The following is a 12,431-nucleotide window of genomic DNA, read 5'->3' as shown; positions in this document are numbered from 1 at the left end:
GGTGGTATTGTTTGTAATGAGGAGAAAAAGAAGTAACACACATATTCTCCAACAGGGAAATGGATAAATTGTGGTGTATTCGTAAAATGTAATACTGTAGAGCAGTGACGTGTTCCATGCAGTGGTGGTATGACTAACGTGCCAGGATGGATTACTCTCACAAAGACAAAATGAAGAAAAAAGGCAAGTCACAGACTACATATCCAGTATGTAATGTTTAAGAACATTTACAGCTAAACGACGTATCATTTAGCATTACAGAGAACATAAAGAAGTCAAGCAAACTCCAAGGGTTCTGTGCAGCCAGCAGGGTAGAGGTGCCCCTGGAGAAGCTACCAGACTGGCCAGTGGCTGAGAATCCCAGGAGTGAGAGGCGTGGACAGACAGGTGAAGGCCAGGCCCTGGGAGGCTCACTGTCTGCGGCGGCTGCAAGAGGCCAGCCTCTGCCCAGGGTCACTACAGAGAGCTGTGAGATCTGGCTAGTGGGTTAGGAGGGAGGGCTGTTTACTTCTGAAGTCACTTGTAGAGCATGGGGAGTGAGGAAGAATGTTTTAGGATAGAAGTCGTAACAAACCACCATCACTTCTGAGGGGACACTTGGGGCTCAAGGATGCAGAAGGCCGGAATGTGATTTCCATGCCTGAAATAAAGTTTCTGTGACCCTCACCATGGCTGTAGCTCAATCTTACTCCCCAAACCCAGGGCTGGTTCAGAAAGGAGGGTCCCAGCCCCCAAGGGAGGACTTGGACCATACAAATAAGGGCAAGAGGATGCAGAAGAGACCTCAGGGATAAGAAAGGAAGCTGACCCTCTACTAGTGACATCAGGGATGGAGGATGAGTGAGTGAGGTACTGACTAGGCTATGTACGTTAATGATTAAGCTCTTTGAAATAATATAACTGTAGCTAATACCTAAATAGGGTTTAATATGTGTGAGGCACTGTTTAAGCTCATGTGCACATATTTAAACCTAACAACAGGGGCGCCTGGGTGGCTCAGTCATTAAGCGTCCGCCTTCAGCTCAGGTCATGATCCCAGGGTCCTAGGATCGAGCGCTGCATCGCTCTCCCTGCTCATCAGGAGACCTGCTTCTCCCTCTCCCATTCCCCCTGCTTGTGTTCCCTCTCTCACTGTGTCTATCTCTGTCAAATTTAAAAAAAAAAAAGTTTTAAACCTAACAACTCTTTGTAAGGATAGGTACTCTCACCCACCGACAAATAAGGAAACTGTGATAGAGTGGATATGTAACCCAGCCAAAGGGAATCAGTCTTGCTCCAGGATCTCGACCAGTCCCATATACTTCCTATGTGATACTGTTAACCTAGAAAAATGCACTTACAAATACAAGTCCTCATATATAGCACCTAGAGACACCCATCAACACAAACAAAGTTTTTTAAGGTTTCTCCAAAATAAAAATGGACAGAAATGTATATGGAAGGGTACAATCTAAATTACAGGAAAAAACATGAACAAAAAAAATTAAGTTGCAGGGGTGCTTGGGTGGCTCAGTTGATTAAGCAGAGACTTAAGTCAGGTCATGATCTTGGGATCCTGGGATCAAGCCCCGCAACAGGCTCCCTGCTCAGCAAGGGGACTGCTTCTCCCTCGCCCTCCGCTCCTGCCCCCTGCTGGTGCTTTTTCTCTCTCTCAAATAAATAAAATCTTAAAAATAACAAAATCTTTAGGGGCACCTGGGTGGCTCAGTCATTAAGCATCTGCCTTGGGCTCAGGTCTTGATCCCAGGATTCTGGGATCGAGCCCCGCATCAGGCCCCCTGCTCATCGGGAAACTGCTTTCCCTCTCCCACTTCCCCTGCTTGTATTCCCTCTCTCGCTATGTCTCTCTCTCTGTCAAATAAATAAATAAAATCTTTAAAAATAATAATAAAATCTTTTAAAAAATCAAGTTGCAGGGCGCCTAGGTGACTCAGTGGACTAACCCATCTGCTTTCGGCTCAGGTCATGTTCCTGGGATCCTGGGATTAAGCCCTGCATCGGGCTCTCTCTGCTCAGCAGGGAGCCTGCTTCCCTTCCTCTCTCTCTCTCTCTGCCTGCCTCTCTGCCTACTTGTGATCTCTGTCTGGCAAATAAATAAATAAAATCTTTAAAAAAAAAACAAGTTGCGGGACGCCTGGGTGGCTCAGTTGGTTAAGCAGCTGCCTTCGGCTCAGGTCATGATCCCAGCATCCTGGGATCGAGTCCCACATCGGGCTCCTTGCTCTGCAGGGAGCCTGCTTCTCCCTCTGCCTCTGCCTGCCATTCTGTCTGCCTGTGCTCGCTCTCTCTCCCTCTCTCTCTCTGACAAATAAATAAATAAAATCTTTAAAAAAAAAAAACAAGTTGCGATAGAACTACATGAACAATTATTCCATATTTATTAAGTTCAAAAAGATATCAAACACGCTATGTTGCTTAGGGATATATTCAGAGTAAAATTGTAAGAAAAGTCAGGGAATGGTAACAGCCACAATTCAGCTGGGTAGTTTCCTCTGAGTGGGAGGGATTAAAATGGAAAGTGAATCAAAGGCAGGTTTTCGGGACGCCTGGGTGGCTCAGTGGGTTAAGCCTCTGCCTTCGGCTCAGGTCATAATCTCAGGGTCCTGGGATTGAGCCCCGTGTCAGGCTCTCTACTCGGCAGGGAGCTTGCTTCCCCCCTCTCTCTGCCTGCCTCTCTGCTTGCTTGTGATCTCTCTGTCAAATAAAAAATAAGATCTTTAAAAAAAAAAAAAAAGGCAGGTTTGCTTCAGTTACTGGTAATGTTCTAAAGCTGGACGACTGTAAAGCAGATAAAAAGGAATTTGAATCCAGACTGATACTTTCTGACCTTAAGCTAATTCTCTCACATCCTGAGACTTCCTTTCCTTGCCCCTGAAGTGAGGGAGATACTATTAAAAGTTGCAAGATTGAGCTTTAAGGATCCGATGAAGTGAAGCACATGAAAAGTTTCGCACAGATCTGGCTGTGAAGATAAAACAGGTAGATAAAATAGGATGATGCCTAAGAGCCAAACAAAATTATGTGCTTGGGACCTTGCATCATAAACTGGTACATTCTTCATGGTACTGATTCAGAAATCCCTGGAGGAAAAAGTCCAAGTCTCCTCCTACCCTCACCCCATCCCAGTCTCAATCCCCTCCACAAAGTAACCTTGACTGGTAACAGACTAATTCGGTTCTTGTCTTCAGAACAAGAGCCCAGGTGAGGGATTTTAAGAATCCTAATTAAGTATTACCTACTTTAATACACGAAGTTTTAGAGAACAAGTCCCTTTTAAGTAGGGCTAATCCTAAGGTTTTAGGCGAAGGACTAAAGCCCAGGGCATCCTTTATTAGGGAACAGCAATGCAAGCAGCATAAACTAGACACTGTCTTTCAGAAAGTACCAACCAGGGTAATGTATGGAAGAAAAAAACAAAACTAGCAAAGGTGATTAAGAAAAATAAAGGCTGGGGGGAAATCATTTCTAATTTATTATTTTAAGATTTATTTTAGAGAGCAAGAGAGCTAGCATGTACACAAGGGGCGGGGCAGAGGGAGAGAACCTGATTCCTTGCTCCATCCCACAACCCTAACCTGAGCTGAAAGCAAATCAGACATTCCAGGGACACCACCTAGGGATCCCTATCTATGCTAATTTAAAGTGGTGGTGGCGGGGGGGGGGGGGGGGGGGGGGGGGGGGGGGGGGGGGGGGGGGGGGGGGGGGGGGAGCCTGCATGATCCAGTCATAGGTGTCTGACTTTGGCTCAGGTCATGATCTTGTGGTCCTAGGATGGAGCCCTGCGTAGGGCTCCCTGCTGAGCTCCAAGTCTGCTTATTTCTCACTCTGCCGTCCCCCAGCTTGTGCTTTCTCTCAATAAAATCTTAAAAAATTTTTTTTCTTTTAAATAAAATGGTGACTAGGGCGCCTGGGTGGCTCAGTGGGTTAAGCCTCTCTGCCTTTGGCTCAGGTTGTGATCTCAGGGTCCTAGGATCAAAACCTACGTCCGGCTCTCTGCTCAGCAGGAAGTCTGCTTCCCCCTCTCCTTCTGCCTGCTGCTCTGCCTACTTGTGATCTCTCTGTCAAGTAAATAAAATCTTTTAATAAAATAAAATAAATAAAATAAATGGTGGGGACCAAGCTGGAAACAGTAGGCAGGGGCACCTGGTTGTTCAGTTGGTTGGAGATCTGCCTTTGGCTTAGGTCACAATCTCAGGGTCCTGAGATCAAGTCAGCAGGGAGTCCACTTCCCCCCCTTCCCTCCTCCCTCTGCTCATGTAGTCACTCTCACAAAACCTCAAAAAAAAAAAAATTTTTTTTCTGTAGGCAAATACAGAAGAAATGTAGTTTTTTTTTTTTTTTAAAGATTTTATTTATTTGACAGAGAGAGATCACAAGTGGGCAGAGAGGCAAGCAGAGAGAGAGAGAGGAGGAAGCAGGCTCCCTGCAGAGCAGAGAGCCCGATGTGGGACTCGATCCCAGGTCCCTGAGATCATGACCTGAGCCAAAGGCAGAGGCTTAACCCACTGAGCCACCCAGGTGCCCCAAGAAATGTAGTTTTAAAGAGATTTACTCATCTGACTCAGCTGATAGAGCACAGGACTCCTGATCTCGAAGTTTAAGTTCAAGCCCCACATTGCGGGATAAAGATTATACTTAATAAAGTGGCAAAGGTTAAAAAAGACTAAAAAGTGGGTGCCTGGGTGGCTCAGTTGGTTAAGTAACTTTCAGCTCAGGTCATAGTCCCGAAGTCCCGGAATCAAGTCCTGCATCAGGCTCCCAGCTCCATGGGGAGTCTGCTTCTCCCTCTGACCTTCTCCCCTCTCATGCTCTCACTGACTCTCATAAATAATCTTAAAAAAAAAAAGACTAAAATGTACTATGAGTTAACAGCACTAAACTAGTGTCAAGTGTTCCCACTGGGAGTAGCAATGACAGGTATAGGGAAAACAGTCAATCTCATGAGGACCCTGATGTCACCGAGCATAAACTGTACAACTTTATGAATATACTATGCATTGTTTTACGAGTAAATCCTTTGAAATTCTATTTTTGGAAGTGTATTATACCATACAACTTCAGATGGGTGCAAATAGGGAATCAGCACTGGTTTACAGCCACTAGAAACCTAAATGCCCCCCTCCCAAAAACTGGATAATTTTTTTTAAGATTTATGTATTTGACAGAGATCACAAGTACACAGAGAGGCCGGCAGAGAGAGTGAGAGGGAAGCAGGCTCCCCGCTGAGCAGAGAGCCGACGCGGGACTTGATCCCAGGACCCCGAGACCATGACCCGAGCCAAAGGCAGCAGCTTAACCCACTGAGCCACCCAGGTGCCCCCAGAACTGGATAATTTTTAAGTCCTAACAGCAATGGCAATTTGTACATGCTGGTGAAAAACCATCTTTGAAATAGTGGAAGTATGAATATGCTTCCCCCCCATTTTTACTATTATGAAATACACATAAAACCTACAAACTTTTTTTTTAAAGACTTTACTTGACAGGGGCGCCTGGGTGGCTCAGTGGGTTAAGCCGCTGCCTTCGGCTCAGGTCATGATCCCAGGGTCCTGGGATCAAGCCCCACCTGGGGCTCTCTGCTCAGCAGGGAGCCTGCTTCCTCCTCTCTCTCTGCCTCCCTCTCTGCCTCCTTGTAATCTCTGTCAAATAAAATCTTAAAAAAAAAAGACTTTACTTGACAGAGCTAGATAGAGTGAGCACAAGCAGGGGGAACCACAAGAGAGGGAGAAGCAGGCTCACCACTGAGCAGGGAGCCTGACCACAGGACCATAACCTGAGCCAAAGCTTAACTGAGCCACCCAGGTGTCCCTATCTGAACCTTTTTTTTTTTTTTTTTTTTAAGATTTATTTGACAGAGAGATCACAAGCAGGCAGAGAGATGGAAGCAGGCTCCCCGCTGAACAGATGCGGAGCTCGATCCTGAGATCACAACTCAAGCAGGAGGCAGTGGCTCAACCCACTGAGCCACCCAGGCACCCCTTCTTTACATCTTCTAAAACTGAAATTCTCTATCCAAATTTCCCATTTACCCCTTTCCCCAACCCCTGGTAACCACCATGGGTATATGCTTTTAAAATAAAGACTCATTTGTTTCCACTGACTCTTCAAAAGGCAAATTACCTGTGTCAGTATTTCAACACCCTAAAAACCTTATTTGTTAACACCTAGTCCATTAAAATCCTGTGGCACACCACCTAAAATCCTTAATTTTAATGTTTTAGCTTTCTGTATACAGTGGTACAGATGTATAGCTGTCAGCTGTGATACTCATTCACAGATGATTACCTTGCACCTCCCTACATCTTTTCATACCAACTTGTTTTTATGGAAACCGAACTTTTATTTTGCTTTAAATGTTTTATTAGAATCTTTTTGATAAAAACAAGTATTTTTGTTAAAGAAGTCTCATTGATCTAAAAATATTTAAGCATTTCAAAATTCCCAGACAGTTTCATTTTTCCAGTAAGTTGACAGCTGCCGCTCACACAGGTTAATGCAGGAAGGTTAGATGGAAGTTCCTAGGATCCGCCCAATACCAGAAGGAGATAATCCTCTGCGTTAACACCTGAAATTTCATAGAAGAACATATATTAGAACCATGCAGACAACTGGAATTAAGATGTGAACCTGGGTGGATAGGGGAAACATGAGTAAATCAACGGTTTCAAAGATCCTCAGAGAAATGCTAATGGTTCTAAAAGGTTATCATTACCACTCTGGGGCTGCAAGAAAAAAGGGCACTCACCATAGTAGCCAGAAAGAAACAATGTGGCTCTTCTCATCACAGCCTGCAGGTTCAAGTGGCAGGAGCCATTACCTAGGCATCACAGACATCTCTCCAAGAGGGCGAATTCAAAAACTTCAGCCCTTCAGCCACCAGACCGGTGCCTAATCTGAAAGGGCGCGACCCCAGCTAGGCTTCCAGAATAATCACGCTACAAAGATGAAAACAGGACAGACAACCCAATGAGAAGGACAAGCAAAGTTAAGGTCCCCCTGTAGGCCCATTCTCTGAGACTCAAGTATCCAGTTCTCCAAATGAGTCAGAATTTAATTTTTGACATCAAGACCAGCATCAGAGACTCTAGTCTGAGAAATCATCATTCCCAATTTAAGGAGACCTGGATCCCGGGAGGCCATTCTGGGAAGGGATGTAATACACTGAAAGACAACTGCCCCAGTGTAAGGATGTGACAAATGAAGAGTAGAGATCTAAGTGGGAAAGAGTAAAGTTGGGGGGGCGGGCAGCCTCAGAACTGCAAAAAATACTGCCACCAGGGAAGCCCAGTATGTACAGCAGTAAAGTAGACTGAACCACGCTTGAACAAAACATGGGGAATTACAAAAGCTTTTTAATTGTCACAAAAGAAAAGTAAACCGAAAAGCAGTCCTTGGAAAATCACTAGGTAAAATACTTGCACTGCTTCGCGTGTTCATTAGAAAATAGATTCCACACTGACCCCATGAAAGAGGCAGGTTTGGGGATAAAACGGTGAGAAGCACGGGAGAAGGATCTCACACCTAACACTCACCTTTATTCAACGGTTAACACTCCGGCGGACATCTTACGAAACCTGGCGGAGAAAACACAGGCATTCATTACTAGCACAGGTTCTCGGCCATGAGTTTCTCCCCAGCCCCCCCCCCTTAGAAAAACCCCGCCGCGGGGGAGGGAGATGGTCAGCGCGCTGCGGTGATGGCGTCAGCGAGACACTCAGAGTCACCTGGGTTCATCATTACCCCCGTCTTCCCCCAGGACCATCACCAGCCACTCCATCCCGCGCAATCCACTCACCCTCGCGGCGCTGCGGACACGCCTGCGGGGACCAGGGGCCTGGGAAGAAACAGGGAGTCAGCAGAGGCCGGGGCGACGCCAGCCGCGTCCCCCCTGCCCTGGGCTGGGTCAGTTCCGAAGAGCGGCGTCACGGGCGCGTCAGAAACTCTAGTCTGTAACGGCAGGTCATCCTGATCAGCCCGAGACTGCGGCCCCCTCACCCGCAGGGCCCCGAGACACTTACTCACAGGAAGCCGGGGCCATCGCCTCCCCGGGTGTCGGGGAGGGAGCCAGCAGCCCCGAGAGGGGCAAAGCAGCACTCCCGCAATCCAGCGCAACCAGACCGTTGCACAAAAAGAGCGACAACGCCTCGTCCCCGGCTATTTATAGCGGCGTGAGGCTGGGGGCCTGACAGGCATGGCTGTCTTCGTCCATGCCAGGCTCGACCCACGGCGTCGTCCCAGTCGTTCGGCCAAATAAGAATAAATCAAAGGAAAGAAAGGCAGGGGAGAATGTGTCACACGCTTCCGGGCAAATATGGGCATATTTTGTTAATTTTGAAAAACAAAAGACGGACGACTTTTTCTCTCGACCGGCCGGGCCAGACGCATGCGCAGAGGTGCTCTCTTCCGAAGCTGCTTCCCCAGGGAAGGTCAGTGCTCCCTGCAGTAATGACCGAGAGACCTCTCCCACTTCCTCACCGGGGCCCGCTTGGGATCCGGGTCCCTCCGGGACGCTGTCACCCGCTTCGTCTAGCTAGCGAAATCTGAATTCGCAACCCACTGCAGCCTGCAGACCTTAATGTCTTTTTTTTTTTAAACAGCTTTAAGATATAAATGACATACAATAAACAATTTTTAAATAAAAAACCAAACACCATTTGAGGGGCGCCTGGGCGGCTCAGATGGTTAAGCGTCTGCCTTCCGCTCCGGTCATGATCTCCAGGTCCCGGAAGGGAGCCACACGTCAGGCTCCCTACTCAGCGGGGAGTCAGCGACTCCCTCTCCCTCTCTCTGCCTGCTGCTCCCCTTGCTTGCGTTCTCTCTCTCTCTCTCTCAAATAAATAAAATCTTAAAAACAAAAAAAAAAACACAGCACACCGTTTGAGGGTTCCTGGGTGGCTCAGTCGGTTAGGGGTGTGCTTTCAGCTCAGGTTGTGGTCCCACAATTGTGGGATCGAATTCCGCTTTGGACTCCTTGCTCAGCGGGGAGCCTGCTTCTCCCTCTGCCTTCCTCTCTTGCTCTCTCAGTCTGTGTCTCATGCATAAATAAATAAAATCTTTAAAAAAAATAAAATAACACCATTTGAAAAAATACACCATTTGATAACTTATTTTTTCCAAGTATTTTTATTTTTGAGACAGAGAGAGAGAGAGAAAGAGAGCACGAGCAGGGGGGAGGGGCAAAGAGAGAAGCAGGCTCCCCAATGAGCAGGGAGACCGATGCCATTCGAGACTCTATCCCAGGACCCTGGGATCATGACCTGAGCCGAAAGCGAACGCTTAAGGGTCTGAGCCACCCAGGCGCTCCCCATTTGATAAATTAAAAAAGCATTCTAACGTCTTTTAAGTGTAAAGTCAGTAGTGTTGAACATATTCACATTGCTGTGCAACCGATCTGCAGAACTTTTCTTCTCTTACACTACTAAAACACAAAACCATTAAAGTCTCCATTAAGCTGAACTACTCCCATTAAACTACACCCCATCTCCTATTTCATGTCCTCTGAGCCATGCATGGCCTGGGAGTTGGCCAGAAACAGTGGACTCACTCCATTCAGTACACTCTAAATAGCACTATATATCTCACAGGGGTTGGAAGCAAAACAAATGATGGTGGTGTAGCAACCAGGCCCTGTTCTCCCTTTGCTAGTTTTGCTCTCTCAGAAATCTGGTCATTTGCTCTTGGCCACTTAATCCATCAACTCATAAATTATCCCAAATCCCACCTTCCTGGACCTTCTATTGCTCCTCATTGCAGTTAATGTTTGGTGATGTGTGTTGGCATCCTCATCTTTTGTGAGAAAGACACTTGGGTGAGAGGATGAGTTAGGGGTTCCAGATCATAGGATATCAGTCCTTTTTTTTCCCCTTAGTAATCTCTACATGCAACATAGGGCTCAAACTCACCACCTGAGATCAAGAGTTGCAGGCTCTATTAATTGAGCCAGTCAGGCGCCCCCAGAATCAGCCTTAAGGCACATAATTTAGGCACAGTGAACACAGATTAAAATTTGGAAGAAGGCCAGTGTGGGTATAGGAAATATATCATTTTACTTCCGCAGTCACCTTTCATCTGACTTCCCTTGCCCCACGATTTCAGACTTCTATCGAAAAATATCTCCCAGGGGTACCTGGCTGGCTCAGTGGGGCAACTCTTGATCTTGGGGTAGTGAGTCTGAGCTCCAAGTTGGATGTAGAGTTTAGGAATAAAAATAAATAATAAAAACTTAAAAATCTCTTCCAAGAATCCTATAGTATTCACTCGTTCATTTGGTACATTTCTCGGCTCTCAAGGACTGAATTCCACCCAGAGTTGATGTTGCAAAGTAACTTTGCCTTAAATTCCAAGATATGTGTATGTGCAGGGAGCCTGAATTCTCATATCCTTTTTAAAAAAAAATTTTTTTTGGACATTTGGAAGATTTTTTTCAAAAAAAAATTTTTTTTAAAGGTTTGGTTTTGTTTTTAACTCTCTATACCCAATGTGGGGCTCAAACTCAGGACCCTGAGATCAAGAGTTGCATTGCTCTTCAGGTGCCCCTGAATTCTCATATTCTGATGTTGCTTTCTAAAGTACTATGTCCCCTCAGGGATTCTCTTTTTTGACCTGTTTGTCCTGGGAGATTTCCCTTACCTCTATCACCGCTGCTGAGTTAATCAACACTCTTTTCAACAACTCCTTTCAAGCCTTTGCATTCCCATTCACCGCAGAAACCCCCTTCCCACTACCTGCTGCTCCTCGGAGCACTGACAGCTCCCTCCCTCTCCCATACCCCAGCCCTCTAAAAACATAATCAGGAGCAGCTTCTGATGCAATCAGGTTCTGCTGCACAGCAGAAACACTCAGGCACCTTAGCCCGCCCCCCAAAGACTAGACTCCTAGTGGAGACCAGGCAATGGGTATTTTTTTTAGCCTCCCCTGATGATTTTAATACACCACCACGTTGGAGAAACATGTCTCCAGAGCTTGCATATATCTATTCCCTCTACTACCTGGCAGGCAAGGGGTGGGCGGGGTAGGGGTGGTGGGGAGGTGGGGAAGATAAGAAAGCCTGCAATTCCTGCTGCCGCAGCAATGTAACTGTACATTCTAAGGCCTATGGTAGGAGGCTATAGTAGTATATAGTTCACTTATTTTGTGAGTCAAGCAGGCCTTTGAGACTTGGTCCAGGAACCAAAAGAGCTTACTATATTCCCTTTCCTTTACAAGCTGTCAAGGAGGGCTTTCTCTACTTTGTCATTCCTAAAAACATTGGATTTTTTTCCCCACAGGGTGAAGTTTCAACAAAACACAGAAATTGAACTTTAATTTGTTTTTATTTTGGAGTTGTTCTTTATAGCCCCAGTTTTGGGAAGGCAGGAGGTTGGGATTCTTCCAGGCTAAGGAAAATGCTAAGGACCTTTAATCTAACTGCTAGGTCAGGAAGAAGAAAGCCCATTTCCTTGATCTTCCCAGCTCTACACTCTACTCCTTTCAGCTCCTCCTTCATAATTAAATTAGATGTTACTTTAAGTTCCTATGGTTTTGAGACTCTCCCTAAAAGGAAAAGGAGGTGATTGATCATTAGAACTGGGGTGAAACCGTCACTTAGAACCAGATAGGACCCAGTATCAACAGAGTTGAGGCAGTGTGAAAAAAACACTTGTTGCTAATTTTACCCTGGATGTAGTCGAAGTGACCACTTCCACATGCTAATCTATGAAAAAAACTTTAAAATACCTAATTAGGAGGGGAGATGAGAATTACTTAAGATTATTGGGGTGAAGCAAAGAACCTGCTTCGTTGTCATGCCCCCGAAACCCTCAGACTCTCCCCCTCTGTGCCCTTGCTGCGATAACTGCAGCAAAGTGACCACAGCTGAAGATACTGCTTATCTATCCCACACTTCTGCTCAAAATGATGTAGAACTTTAAAAGTGAGGTCATTCAGACAAATTTCTTTTTTTTAAAGTGAGACAACCAAAACTAAGGCTAATAATTTGCACTTGGTCCCCGAACTGGGATTTACAAAGTAAATCACTGTATCTGCATCTCCTTTTTGCTGCTTTACACACCCCCAATTATCACTCATAACCTAAATAATAGACCAGAAAACTCATAGCTCAGAAGGGACAAATTAAGGGGTCTGCACACATTAAGAGCAAGCAAATAAGGAGCCATGAACCCCTCTCAATACTGCCTGTAAACCCACAATAACTTATCCCTCAAACCATTTTTTTGCAGCCCCCATCCCTACTTTTCCCCTAAAAAAGGTGCATCCAGGGAAATGGGCACCTAGAATTTTCTAGCACAAACGTCATTTGCAACCTACAATTAAGTCCCAACATAAGTAGCCAAATCATGGCTCCTCACAGTGCATATCTCTTCAGAAGTACTGTCCATTTCACCGATCTATGCAATTCAGATATTCCAAGAGCCCGTTATTCCCCCCTCAAA

General features: G+C 45.9%; 1 long non-coding RNA gene across 5 annotated transcripts; it reads right to left on the bottom strand.

The window, feature by feature from the left end:
- Positions 1 to 6,382: 6,382 nt before the first annotated feature.
- Positions 6,383 to 8,144, bottom strand: LOC111152310. 5 transcript variants are annotated; one of them, XR_002640919.1, is made up of 5 exons: positions 8,019 to 8,144; positions 7,796 to 7,947; positions 7,533 to 7,574; positions 6,746 to 6,935; positions 6,383 to 6,565 (listed from the first exon to the last, which is right to left on the bottom strand). It is a non-coding gene; the product is annotated as an uncharacterized LOC111152310 (long non-coding RNA). The 5 variants fall into 5 exon arrangements; XR_002640918.1 differs by having other exon boundaries at positions 7,796 to 7,834; XR_002640920.1 differs by having other exon boundaries at positions 8,023 to 8,144.
- Between the last annotated feature and the right edge of the window lie 4,287 nt (positions 8,145 to 12,431).

This window comes from Enhydra lutris, unplaced genomic scaffold (genome assembly GCF_002288905.1).
Source record: "Enhydra lutris kenyoni isolate GAN:26980312 unplaced genomic scaffold, ASM228890v2 scaffoldscaffold28, whole genome shotgun sequence".
Taxonomy (NCBI): Eukaryota; Metazoa; Chordata; class Mammalia; order Carnivora; family Mustelidae; genus Enhydra; species Enhydra lutris.
Note: the sequence above shows the minus strand (reverse complement) of the source record. Positions and strands in the feature narration are given on the sequence as shown.